Source organism: Anopheles gambiae, chromosome X, assembly GCF_943734735.2.
Source record: "Anopheles gambiae chromosome X, idAnoGambNW_F1_1, whole genome shotgun sequence".
NCBI classification, from domain to species: Eukaryota; Metazoa; Arthropoda; class Insecta; order Diptera; family Culicidae; genus Anopheles; species Anopheles gambiae.
The window spans coordinates 19,956,627-19,969,821 of record NC_064600.1 but is presented as its reverse complement, the minus strand read 5'-3'; positions in this window follow the sequence as shown (position 1 = coordinate 19,969,821).

Sequence of the window (13,195 nt, the reverse complement as noted above, 5' to 3'; positions counted from 1 at the left end):
ATATGTTGTCGGTTAAACAGTGCACAGTAAACGCATCCAATGCATACACTGAGATAGTGATATGTTGTTTTTACATAATAACATTTTGTATTGAAGAAGGATTTTATATTCTATTTAAACTACGATTCAACGTAGTTATTCACTGTTTTGGGCTTTTAAATATTGTTTACGGAATGTTTTAGTGTTGGTACAGCAGGAATATGAATGAAAGAATTTACCGTTCTACCATTCACAAACATCATAAGATGCAGTTCATAAATAGTCCGCCACATTCCCTAACTCGATGGACGAGAAACGATGGTTGCAGTTGCCTGGAAACAATGATTACTTTAATTTATTACATGAGTCCTACTTTGTATAGGTACAATATGACAAAATGACATAAGCTGGAGGTTTCCTTTGATTTTTATGTCATTTTGACAATCGCTTCGATCGTTCCCAAATTTGAGCGAGTTTGAGGAAGTGGCTGAGTGTATATAGATGCCATAGATGATATGGTCGCTACCATAGCTTCGGTACTTGGTGTAACGTTCTACGTGGACATAACGGCCTATACAGGCTTTCGGGGCTTATTGAATAATAAGTCCTTGTATGGGGGGACGGTCTTTTCTAGGATAGAACCCACGACGGGCATGTTCTAAAGTCATGCAAGTTGACCACATTGACATATGAAAGTACATGATAGACACTGAGTTCATTTACATTTGTAAATATAAACTTTATGATTTCCCATTTTGATCTTTGCTTTCTACTGAATCTGATTGTGGCTATAAAAACTTATATTGCTGTTTTTTTTTTTTAATTTACTATGTTCATCAGAAAAAGTAGTATGACGTTTACTTCATACAACTGGTATTAAAAAAACATGTTGTATCTTCTAAGAAAGCGTAAAAGACATTTATTTTGGGACATATGCTTTGATATAGGACACTATAGTTTGTAGAACAGTAAAAAATACTCATATCGTAATAAATATTATTTTGACTACGTGAAAAATGTTGCTTTGAAGAATTCTTTAATGTTTTAATAATTTTAATGCCAATTTTATATCAGAAAAATGTCATAAATCAAGGCTGATGTTATTAAAAAAATGTTATCTAAAAGCAAGTTGGTAACAGTTTTGGCTTTTTTCAATGTTTTAGGTAATAAAAAATAATTTATTAATTATTTTTAAAAATAGTTTGCTCTCACTTTATATTGAACTCGATGGAAATCGACTTCTTGCAGGGATATAAAAGAAATAATAGGGTAAATGTACCAATAGTGGTACAATTTGTAGTGGTACCGATGTGTTTTAATGGATTTAAAGTGTCAGGAAGGACAATTTCTGAATATTTTAACACATACCAATTGGAATATGTTTTATCTACGCAATCGCAACTATTTTTATCATGAAATACATCAAATTTACGAAAAAATACATATTTTTGTGACTGCTTCGTTGTACCTATAATGGTGGTATGGTTCCTATAGTCGTCGTATTGTGTTCCTATAGTGGTGGTAAACAAAGATGCATCAAAAACGGTGTATAAAATCAATGAAACTTAGTTTTGAAGCTGTTTGCGTATGAATAGCACAGATTACTGCCATAATATTGGTTTCTTGCGTGATTTGATCGTAACAAAATGTATAAATTTGATCAATGAAACTATTGACAAAAGTACTGCATCACACCTGTCGTCAACCTACACCCGGAAGAGTGTGCTTGATTTGAAGTCATTTTTTTATTCAGCCAATTTTGGCCTGTTTTTGGTAAATTACCTACATAAAACTCATTTCTGTTGATTATTTTAGTGAAAACAATACGACATGTCAAAAATATCCTCGAAAAAATCTAAAACGACCTGTTTTCATTGATTTTATAACTATAACCACTATAGGAACATGCCTGTGTTGTGTACCTATAATGGCACTATGGTAAAAAACACTTAAAAATGCATAAATATGGTCAAAAGGCAAATAATTTTAGTAAAACAGTAACATTTCATAACAGTTATGTTGAAAAACTAGTAATTGCGTGGTTATATGGTCATTTAGAACGTTAACAGAAATATGAGTTTCGTTATGAAATACTAAGGATTTTGGAAAAATGTTGACACATTTCACAAAATAATGGATTTTTCGGTCACTAAGTAACGGAATGGCCCCATTTAACTTTTAAAACCTTTGTAAAAGGCTAAAGAACATTTTACACTAACTTAAATAACTTAATTACTTGTGATTTGCCGTATGAACCGCATTTTAGTGCAATACCACCACTATTGGTACTACCACCACTATAGGTACATTTACCCTAATACTGTCAATTTAACACGAGCGCCTATCTAACTTTTTCTATCGAAAAATGGTGCTGAGGCCGAGTATAAAAATAATTAAAAGCAAACATCATACCTAGGTTTTAATTCGTAAGAAATCGCCTCGGCCATGTAGTGTAAAATTCAAATCTAAAAAAACATATTTGCGTCTTCTGTGTAGTGGAGCCCGTTATATGTACCTATTGCTGCCCGGTGTATATGTCACTCTGAGGAGAGTAAATAATTAAAGATAGGGCAACCATTGGCATTGAAATTGAGCTCTCCAAAGACCTACGATAAATTGAAAACATTTGTTTCTTGTGTATTTCAATGGTAGTACTTTCGAATCATCTGAAAATTTGTAAAATTGTTTTATATTATTAATAAAAATTCGGAATCCAGTAAGAATTGCTCCTTCCCGGAAGATGTTTTTAAAAACATAAGGTATTGCTGTACTTTTAACTATTCGAAGCTTATTTTCTTTTAGTTTCCACCATTCGTTTTATCAGGCCTGAAGATCAGTCCAATTGACCATGTTTTTTCTTGATAAAGAATATTCTTGTACAAACCATCATTTGCTGCCTGCGTCTTTATAACTTTTATTCCACTGTGGCCTGGAACCCAACAAAAGGTACACAGAAAATTTTCTATGTTTGCTTAGGTTTTTTTATTGAAAGCTTATCAGTAATAGATAGTTTTGCTGAATTAAAGCATTAATGTCATGTTTTTACTAATTTCCAGTAAATCTATTTACTGAATACATTTCAGTAATGATATTTTTTCTGAATTAGTGTTAAATATGTCGTTTCACTGAATATCAATAAATCAAATTACTAAAAATGTAGCAATTCATTCTGTTAAATCCATCGGTCAGTCAGAGCCTTAAAACAAATCAATGCGATGCTCGCTTGCTCGTGTGCAAAAAGTTGATTTGGTAGGCGCTTACAGACACCCCGGTAAAATGTCAGGTGAGATTTCGGCTTGCGGGATTAATTTGAAAGCATTGGTAGCCGTATTGGTCTGTAAAATCTTTGCTACAATTCACTGTGCATGATGAAATTTCGTGGTGTTTGTGAGCGCATACTGAACCATCATTTTTTACGGCAAAACACAGTATAAAAACTATATCAAACAATATAAAACATTCATAAACATGAGTTGAACGGATTGTTTTCTCGCCTCTTTTTATTTGCTATTATTTATCGAACAATCAGTAATATCAGCATGGCTTAACTATGATTTCTGTAAACGAGTTGTCATTTAGGACAACATTCAAGATTACTGAATAGACCAGTAAAAAACTTAATTATTAATGATAACTAAAATATCAGCTGAAAAAAATAGTAAAAAATCATTTAAAAAAATTGGTACAACAAATTTAGTATTATTGTTGAGACCAGAAGCTTTTCTAGGATTCTTATATGACGATCTTTATAACTTTCTTGCTCTAGCACTGGCGATACAATTGCGCTGTAAATTGAAGCATAGCGTTAGAATTGGTAGAAATTGTTGCTTCTTCTGTTGCTATTATCATGACCATCGCTTCTGCTGAAAAGGTGCTAGTGTTGTGTGGGAGTTTAATGGAACATGCATTTTTGTCGATATGATATTATTATGATATACCCTTTTTCGGCAACGGATCCGTCGGTATAGATATGTTGGTGATATTGTTATCTACTGTTAAGTAGGTACTTAAATTTTTTGCGTATTATTGCTGGTCTCAAAACTTTTTGTGTTTTACTTTGCATTGATCAATCAACTTGTCTTGGTAGCATAGTATATCTCCATTTCGTGATTGTTTTGCAATTTGCGGTATCCGGATATCCAGAAGACGACCAGCAGCTGTAACCAATATGTGTGTGTTGATATATGAAAAGGGAAGTTGATCGTTTTCGCAGATCTCTGATGAAATAGGATTTTCAGATTCGAATTAGGATGTTTTGGGTCCGAAACTTAGTATTACAAATTTGAAAAGAGTTTACGGATTCGACGATTGTACGGTACTATGGGACAGAGTTTAGCACAGAAACACGATGATTAAATTCAGTCGGCGATATCCTCGGCTCAAAAACGTCGCTGACGGCGTGGAAATCACGGCGCATGAGTAGGAACGGGTCAGAGGGGCCAAAATGCGTTCTACGATCATCGAGGTCAACATTATCCGAGTCCGGAGTGGGCTGGCAGGGACGTACAGGTTGATTCTTTCCCTTCTTCTTTATTCTCTCTCTCAATCGTTCTTTGAGTGGCGTGAAGTCTACATGCTAATCTGCATCTACTGTATTTAAAAAAAACTGACATGTGTGTTTGAAACCCCGACAACGCTAGCAAAATATACGCTTGGTGCAACAATTAAAACGCAACTGACGTCCATTTCTACTGCCTTTTCGCTTTTTACTCTTTCCGTGCGGCTGTCATCGGTATGTAAATGACGGTACGCAGCACCCAGAACGAAGATAAACAAAACAACGCAAGCGAAGTATACGTGTGGCTTTAATTTAAAAGAAATGAAAAAAAAAACTTCTTTTCTTACAATTGCAATTTGCGGCATCTGGATGTCAAAGAAAGGGAAACACGAGCAAGAAAAGGGAAAGCGAAGGGCAAACCGACCAGATGTGAGTGGGCCGTCCTGTTTATCTGCTCGCGCGTCATGCGTTTAAGCTGATCCATCTGACGTCAACGTTCGGGGCGTCCTGGCGGTTTATTTTCGCTTGTGACTGACAAACTGGTGGCCAAATTTATAGGCGGGGAAATAAATATTGCATCGCGCATCGCGTGGACGCTTGGGCACCGCTTGGTAGCGTCCGGCCGCTGTTCGTTGTCGTCGTCATCGTCTTAAGTTCATCGTGCGACTAGCAAGTTCGATCAGCCGTAGTGAGTTCATTGCTCTATAAATAGACAATTAAGTCGCAATCGCAACGACGGGTGCGCGCACAGGGTTGATCACGATGGTACGATCGTAACCACGGACTGTTTTCTCGTTTCGTTTCCTATTTCTGGATAATCTGGGGGCGGGAGAGGGATATTGGAACACACTATACGTTCGTGCGTAGTACATCGGACGTTGAATTATTGGAAAACAAAATGTTCAGCATGAAGGAGCGGTGCATGAGGTCCAGAGCAACGCGGCAGATCCGCTTCCAAACGGATATCTGCACGAACAGGTCATGTTCTAAAAAAGAATACGAACAAGCAACAGAAAAGTTGTAAACAACAACAGTTTTGCAAGGTTTATCAGTACCTCAAGGCACGTGCCATATCGAGATAAAGAGGAATAGCGCAGTAGATAAGGTTGTACCACCGTACTGTATCTAATGGGCATGGAATCACTCGAAATCTTTAGAGATCGTGGCTGCACATTTCAGCAATCCGAAATATCTCACTAAATGTTTCAGATTAGGTCCTCTTATTGGATTTTGAAGATGAGCATGGATCCCGTCTAGTCTGCCTAGTTCTCAGTAAAAAACATAATTTCTCTGAAAAAATTCGCTGCTTATGATGTTGTTTGAAGTTGCAACCTTTTCAATAAGATGACATAGTTCCGTTTTTACTATTCTACGGCAAGTCGCAATTCTAGTATAAGTCAATGATTTGATATTTGCAGGGCTTTTGAAGGTTCTACAAAGAGATTTAAGGTCTAATTTGATGCGGATATACCTTAGTGAAATCCAAAAATCATCTTAAGGTGTTAAGTTTATTATAATAACTCATCGGATCATCTCGGTATTATAATTCTATTCACTTCAGAAATGATGACGTTCAGTAAAACATTGAAAATATCTAGCACGTAGGAGTGTTATTTAAATTAGGAACATTTCCGTTAAGTTATTGCTTCTCATCTCGTATACTAAAAATAGTGCTTAGTCAGACAACCAATTAAAAATCCAAAAAGACCCAGTCGGATGACGGTGAGGGTGTCTGAGAATAAAAAGAAGCTAGAATTTACTTGTGCTCCAACTCGACAAAAGACATTTTATAGCCAGTAATTGTGCTTATCTAAGAAAATAATTGGGAAGATTTAGTGCCACTATTAAAGATACTAAAGAGGCGATAGTCCATAGCAATTAGCGTGATAAGAGGACTAAAATGAGCCATTTCAGTCATCGGAAAGTACTCCAACCAGGCACGCCTCTGTTTCGTTCGTAGAAATGGTTATTTTACAGTCGTACGGGTTTATATGTGCAGTTCACTGTGGCTGTTCTGTTTCAAGAGATGCTCCCACCACATTAAACATCGAAGTTTGAACTGAGTGCTGAGTTGGTGTTGTCCTCCAGAGGCATGTTTGAAGATCGTTTGTGTTAGTGTGTTCCTCAATGTTAACGTCGAGTGAATCACACGGCTCTTTTCTACAAAAAAAAGCCACATTCTTTCACATCGTCAACATTCAACAATGAGTCACGCATCAGAAATGTTCTTGCAATCATTCGGAGCTTGAATTTACCTTTCGGCGTCTTTTACACCTCACACCGTTCTCTCCAAGGTCATATCCGGTGACCTTTATCAAAACATCCCCAATCCCACACATCGATCATCACAGCAGAGAGATCACTCCGCTCTTCCCTAACCAAGGCACGATCACACCATCTCCAGGGCCGCGTGTTTATTTTCGGGGCTGAGCGTGTTCTTCTACTCATGCTTTTCAATATGGCAAACAAATAGCTAGCTGGTAATACCAGCGTGTCGGTTGAAGGTTTGGATTCCACCCGATCGGCCCCTGATGGAAACCTTGAACCGTTAAATTGAGGTGAACGTAATTTAGGCAGCATAATTTATTGGCACCAGCATTATTTTCCATTTTTTGGTTTGTGTTTTCGTCCTGCCCGCGTGTGTATATCTGCAGGAAACAAAAATACCAGAAAGCTACAATAAACAAACGCATCGCGCTCAACAGAGGAAACCCTACTCGAAACGAAATAGAGATAAAGGGGCGGACAACTTTTGTTTTCCACCAATTTTACTTCTTCTTCTCCTTCTCCTCTTGTTCTTCATACTCTTCTTTTTCCTTCACCTCCTCCTCTTTCTCCTTCTTCTTCTTCTCGTCCTCCTCCTCCTCCTCCTCCTTCTCCTCCACCACCTCTCCACTTCTTTTATACCCTTCTTCTAACGGCTCTAGAGTATTTTCACTTTTATTTGCACCAACGTTATTTGAAGGAAATCTTACGGAACGCTTCGCCCGGCGGCATAAAAATGCCCTCATGCCCGGTTTTGCGAGCGTGAAGCAACATGCTTTAATCCCTTCGGGGCACTTGCAAGAAAGAAATTCGTCCTCCTGCTTTCCTTTAGCATGACTTTGTCTCGCATTCCCTTTCAATATAGTATCACACTATCCCAGTGTTGAGAAAGAGTCAGTGCTCATGAAACGGGCTAAAAAATGGTGAAAGAGTTGGTTGCTCGTTGGTGTTTATTTAGTTTTTTTTGTTTTTCATTTGATACGCGTGTTTTTGCTTGAAACACTTTATTGAAGTGTTGTCCGTTGTCCCACGCGATTGCCTGTTTTATGCTGTGTTCTGGACCGTCAGGAGCGATCGGTTTAACAACAAACTCGTGTGCGCCACGTGCTAAAGAAAAAACGATAGTCTAAAAAGGAAGAAGGAAAGGTTATTCGCTTACGTTTGTGTGCATTTTTTGTACTCCACTGTTGCTTTCCAAGGAATATAGGTCCATGCTATAACATACCAGCCAAGCTGCCAATTACCGTGCAGATTCACTTGCTCCACGTTCATTGCACAGGCCCACAGCACCCGCTCCCTAAACGAGGGCTTTAATTTTATATCCTTTTTTATTTGACCGCTCGCAAATGAATATCCTTCTAATATTACAACGTTTACGGATGTGGAGCGTAAAAAAACACACAAAAAACAATCCAGGACAAAGAAAAAGATTTTTCGGTCATTTTTTCACACGTCTGGTTGCCTTACCTGTCTGAGTCACTTTCTTTTCTTTCTCGAGAAAGCGAATAAATCTCCAGCTTTGCTTTTTGGTAGTCGCTTTTATTTGGAACAGCATATTAGGTGCGTTTTAACGGGGTTAAAAAAATATAAACGATCGCAGTAACATAAAAAAAGATGAATGTGATTTTGTGTGTTCTTGGCAAATCTTGTCAGCAAAACGCACAACGGTACGCACTAAATTCGCTCGCGTAGCCATAGGATCACAAAACAAATTTCGCGCAAAAGCAGAGCATAATAAGGGGTAGCTACGAACAAAAAGCTGGCCGTAAATAAAAATAAAAGTGCGGTAGACCAATCAACAAATGAAATATTGATAGGATTAATATAGGAAGAGGAGGAATGGGAGAAGAAGGAGAAGGAGAAGGAGGAGAAGGAGGAGAAGGAGAAGGAGGAGAAGGAGAAGGAGGAGAAGGAGAAGGAGGAGAAGGAGGAGAAAGAGAGGGGGGTGGTAGGGGACAAAACAGCATCTACTAATTATGGGCAGAGATGAATGGTATGTCCAAAAATATGGGCAAACATAGTGCTGCTAATAGCTGGTGAGAAGAAAAATGTACAAGACATATTGTTTTTTTCCACAACCAAGATTATATTTTCAATAGACATGTCTTGAATAACAATAAAATATGTTTTCAACGAAGGTTTGAACAACGTTGTCAATCAAGAAGAAGACGATGTCCTCAATGTATGTGGGCCGCGGAAAACATACATGCAAGGCTGAGTTGTGAATGTTGGAGAGCACTGGTCGATATGACACTTTGTTCTTACTAACGGAGCATTAGGTTTTACTTGGAATTCGCAGTATTGTTGGTATTTCCAAATCAAGCAACTCCATGCAGAACAATTGTGCATAAACGAGGGCCATAATTGGAATAGATGTACTAAACGATACGAAGATGTAGCCTGTTACATATGTGTTACTCTGCGTTTAAATGGGATACTTACAAACGGGCACAGAGTGAGTAAGTAAAAACCTAAGCAAAGTAGAAAGGATTGAAATGGAGCATCAAATCTAAAACCAATTGTCCATCGAGAAGCAATCGAAAACGTTTAGAGAAATGCCATGGTTGTGGTCGCAGAACTCAATTAATTCAAATTGTGGTCGATTCTCCGACTGATTTTCAACTGAACTGACTGACTGATTTTGTGTACGTGTGACATAATGTTGCCATTTTGTTGCAATGTATATATATTATATGTGTGTGTGTCTGTGTTTGTTTGTTTGCTTGTTTATCCTTAATGTGTTCGATCTTCCGAAGGCAGTGTTAGTGTCTAGCAATACATTGACTTATTCGTTGAAGTTTTCCACTCGACTTTAACAGTGACAAATCTCAACCTGTAGTGAATGTACCTTTTTTTATAAAATTAGTTTCTACCTTTAAGTGGAAAGGAAAAATAGCGTTCACACCGCACGCACCTGCTTCTACGAGCAGCAAGCTAATTAATGCCATCCTTGAGTCTCAAGGACTGTATATTTTTTTCCTGAGTATGTGTGAGTCTTTCCATTTCTAACACTTACCCCATACACTAAAAGCATACGGCCTTTTCGGCAGCAGCGTTGGCCGTACGCTGGCCCTGACCCACCGAAGGCACGATCTTTGCTGGACGCGCTGCATCACACATACCTTGCGTTCGACTCGCTCCGGCACTCGTGTCGAGTGTCGAATTGCTATTTTCAGAACACACCACATTAAATATATATATATATATATATATATGTGTGTGTGTGTGTTCCGGTAAGGTTAAAGCGCAGTTACATAAAACGTTTGAACGCGTTGCGCCCAGGTTGGTTTCGGTTTAACTCATGCTAAATATTTCTTCCACGAGATTCATAAAAACACATACGCACACAACACTGCACTGATCCCACGCAGCGTTTGAGTGCGTTTGAGAAATTTGAGCATGCCTCTGAGGCGTACTGTTTCGTGACTCGCCTGGCATGTTGGTTAAAATACACGGGAACTTTTTTATACCATTTTGTAACAATTGCTTTACTGGGGCTTTCTATAAAAAACAGTATTTCTATAAACATCGTAATGCTGTTTTCATTCAACACAATCATTGTCCACACCTACGCAAAGATAAAACAACAAAAACCAATAAAAACAAGAACATAATGTGATGGACTACTACGCTAGGATGACGCAATCTTTAAATCTGACAAGTTAACAGACACGTATTGAACTTCCTTTTAATAATTTGGTTTTATTATATTGGTAGCATACAGCCGGAGTCCTTGCTTCGAGGGGGTTGTCGATATGAGGTGTGAACCCACGATAGGTATGTTGCTAATTCGTGCGATTAGAACAGGGGTCTCCAAACTACGGCCCTCAAGAGCGTGTAATGCGGTCTGCGATGATTTGTAAAGGTTTAAATAAATAGTTTATTTTTTACTAATCAGTCAAACATTATTTATTTAATTTTGAAAGACGATAATCAAGATTCATGTAAAAAAGCTGTGGAAATTTATTATATTTAGTAAGTATTTTCAAATCAAAACAAGATTTGATCATTTTAAAAGTAACGTCAAATGGCCCTCAATAACGTTATTCGTGAGGCAATGCGGCCCGTGAACTGAAAAGCTTGGAGACCCCGGGATTAGACGATTGTAACACGGGACCGTTTTCTACAGACCAAGGAATAGACCCTGTTGAAAATAGACCTATTGTGCAAGATTAGACAGCAATGCACTCAAGTAACGACACGTGTACAGACACGTAATACAATCATACCATACCATATACCATTTAAGTACATTTTAGAAGAAAATTTTATTCAATAAACTTAACATTTAATTCGGAACCATGAGGGATACCGTCTCGACATTCTTTTCAATTTTCTTGTCCTGTTGTTCTTCTTCTTCTTCTATTTGGCGTAAAGTCCTACGCCAACATGCCTGCCTATACAGGCTTTCAAGACTAAATTCAGTACTACGCAGCCGGATAGTAAAACCTTGCTACGGGGGGACGGTCCATTCTAGGATTGAACCCATGACGGGCATGTTATTGAGTCGTTCGAGTTGACGACTGTACCATGGGACCGCCACCCCTGTTGTTAGAATGTGCTAAATATCATCTGAGTCAACCTGTACTATCTGAAACGTGTCTGTTTCAATTGTTCCATTTCAACGGTACAGGTTCCCATGAACCGAAACTATACTAGCGAAAAATTCTTTTGACATTTTGGCTAGAAACCGGTGCGGTTGAGTTTAAACATCCGAATGCCTACTCTTCGCTTTACCTGACCCAAGTTTGAACGTCAACAAACTCTATGCTTGTGTAACCTTTGCATGTTTAAGTTTATTTCTTAGCTAGTACTCAGTGCACACCGTTTTGTACTAGGGCTTCAATAATGCTTTCAACAACTTTTCTCGGCGATTAAATACAACAGGATATTTTTGCAGTCTTCTGAAACAACTTGCACTAGTTCGCTTTCTAAACGCTTACAAGTTTGAGATAAATCATTTTTGGTCAACCACCAATCATCAAATACTGTTTGCACATGACTGAATGCGCACGTTGTTCTGTGAAGCAAAACAATATGATTAATTGCGCCTCCACAGCGTAGCAAACATCAGTACAGCTTAATTACATGCGTCTTTGTTGGCTCTATATAGATTACGGATGTTCGTGTTCATGTATGTGTGTGCACGCGTGTGATTGTTAAAAAAAACATCCCCCGCTATTGCTCGACTGATAAGCGCACACGAATGAAATGAATGTTGTCAAAAAGTCACCGACAAAGCCATTTTTTGTCTTTACAGCTCCAATGGAATTTAGCAAGCAAGCAGGAAGCAATATAAAAGCAAAACAGTTGGAAAAATGGAAGTTAAAACTTGCGTGAGTGCGGTGCCGTGCGGGCCGATGGAAGATGGTCCTCCCGATTATTTTGCTGCTTTTGCTAGTGGTCAACCCAAGCCAGGAAGCGGTCGAACCGATCCTGCTCGACAATGGCCTGTGTCCGGTGGCCCGGTGCGTGACGTACGATGAGGTAAACACACTGTGGGCCGTCCCGGACGCGGCCTACTTCCAGCAGTGTCGGCGTGTGGCGACCGGTGGTTGGGCCCTCCAGCTGATGCCCTGTGCCCCTGGCACGCTGTTCAGCTACAAGCAGCAGGTGTGCGTGTTGCCGGTGTACTGGAAGGGCTGTGCGGCGCTGCCGGATGAGCAGCGGTGTGCGGCGCCACGCTGCGGCACGTACAAGGAGGTGAACACACTCTGGGTGCACGAATCATCGGACAAATTCTACCAGTGCCGGAGGATCAATGGCACCTGGGCCCCGCTGGCGCTACCGTGTGCGCCGGGCACCCTGTACAGCTTCAAGCATCAGGTGTGCGTGTTGCCATCCATGTGGGAGGCATCATGTAACGATGAGTAAGGTAGACAACTCGGGAGGGGGAAGGAGGGAGGAGATTGTATTGCAGAAGTATCATTTTATTTACAAAAACCTTAATAAATACCTAATTATAGATTAGATTAACTAAGCATTTGGAGTTGTAGAAATAAATATGAGCCTTTTTTATCCACAAAGGAAGCTTTTTTACTTACAATCTAAACTTTGATATTGACTGTTGCGTCATGTTTAAAGAACGATGTGGCATAATTTCGCATACAATCGACCTTTGGTGGAAACTATGTTTGTACTTTGAACAATTTTCATTCCTTTTTTCAAAGTTTTTATTTTTTTCGATGTTTGTACCTGCTTTCAGTTATTAAACAGATAATGCTCCTTTTGTTTTCCCTAAAATGTGTAGGTTATAGTACTTCCATAATACAGGATTTTCCAGGAGTTCTCATAACTGTGGGACAGTTTATTAACTCTTACTTGCGTGAAACGAACCTAATGTAATTGGAATTGGAATCGACAACAAAAGTGCTATGTTGAGCAAATCCAATAGGAAATTCCAAGGAGCTTTTCCAAAAAGGGTGACATAGAGTGCAATTTCCATCATATGAA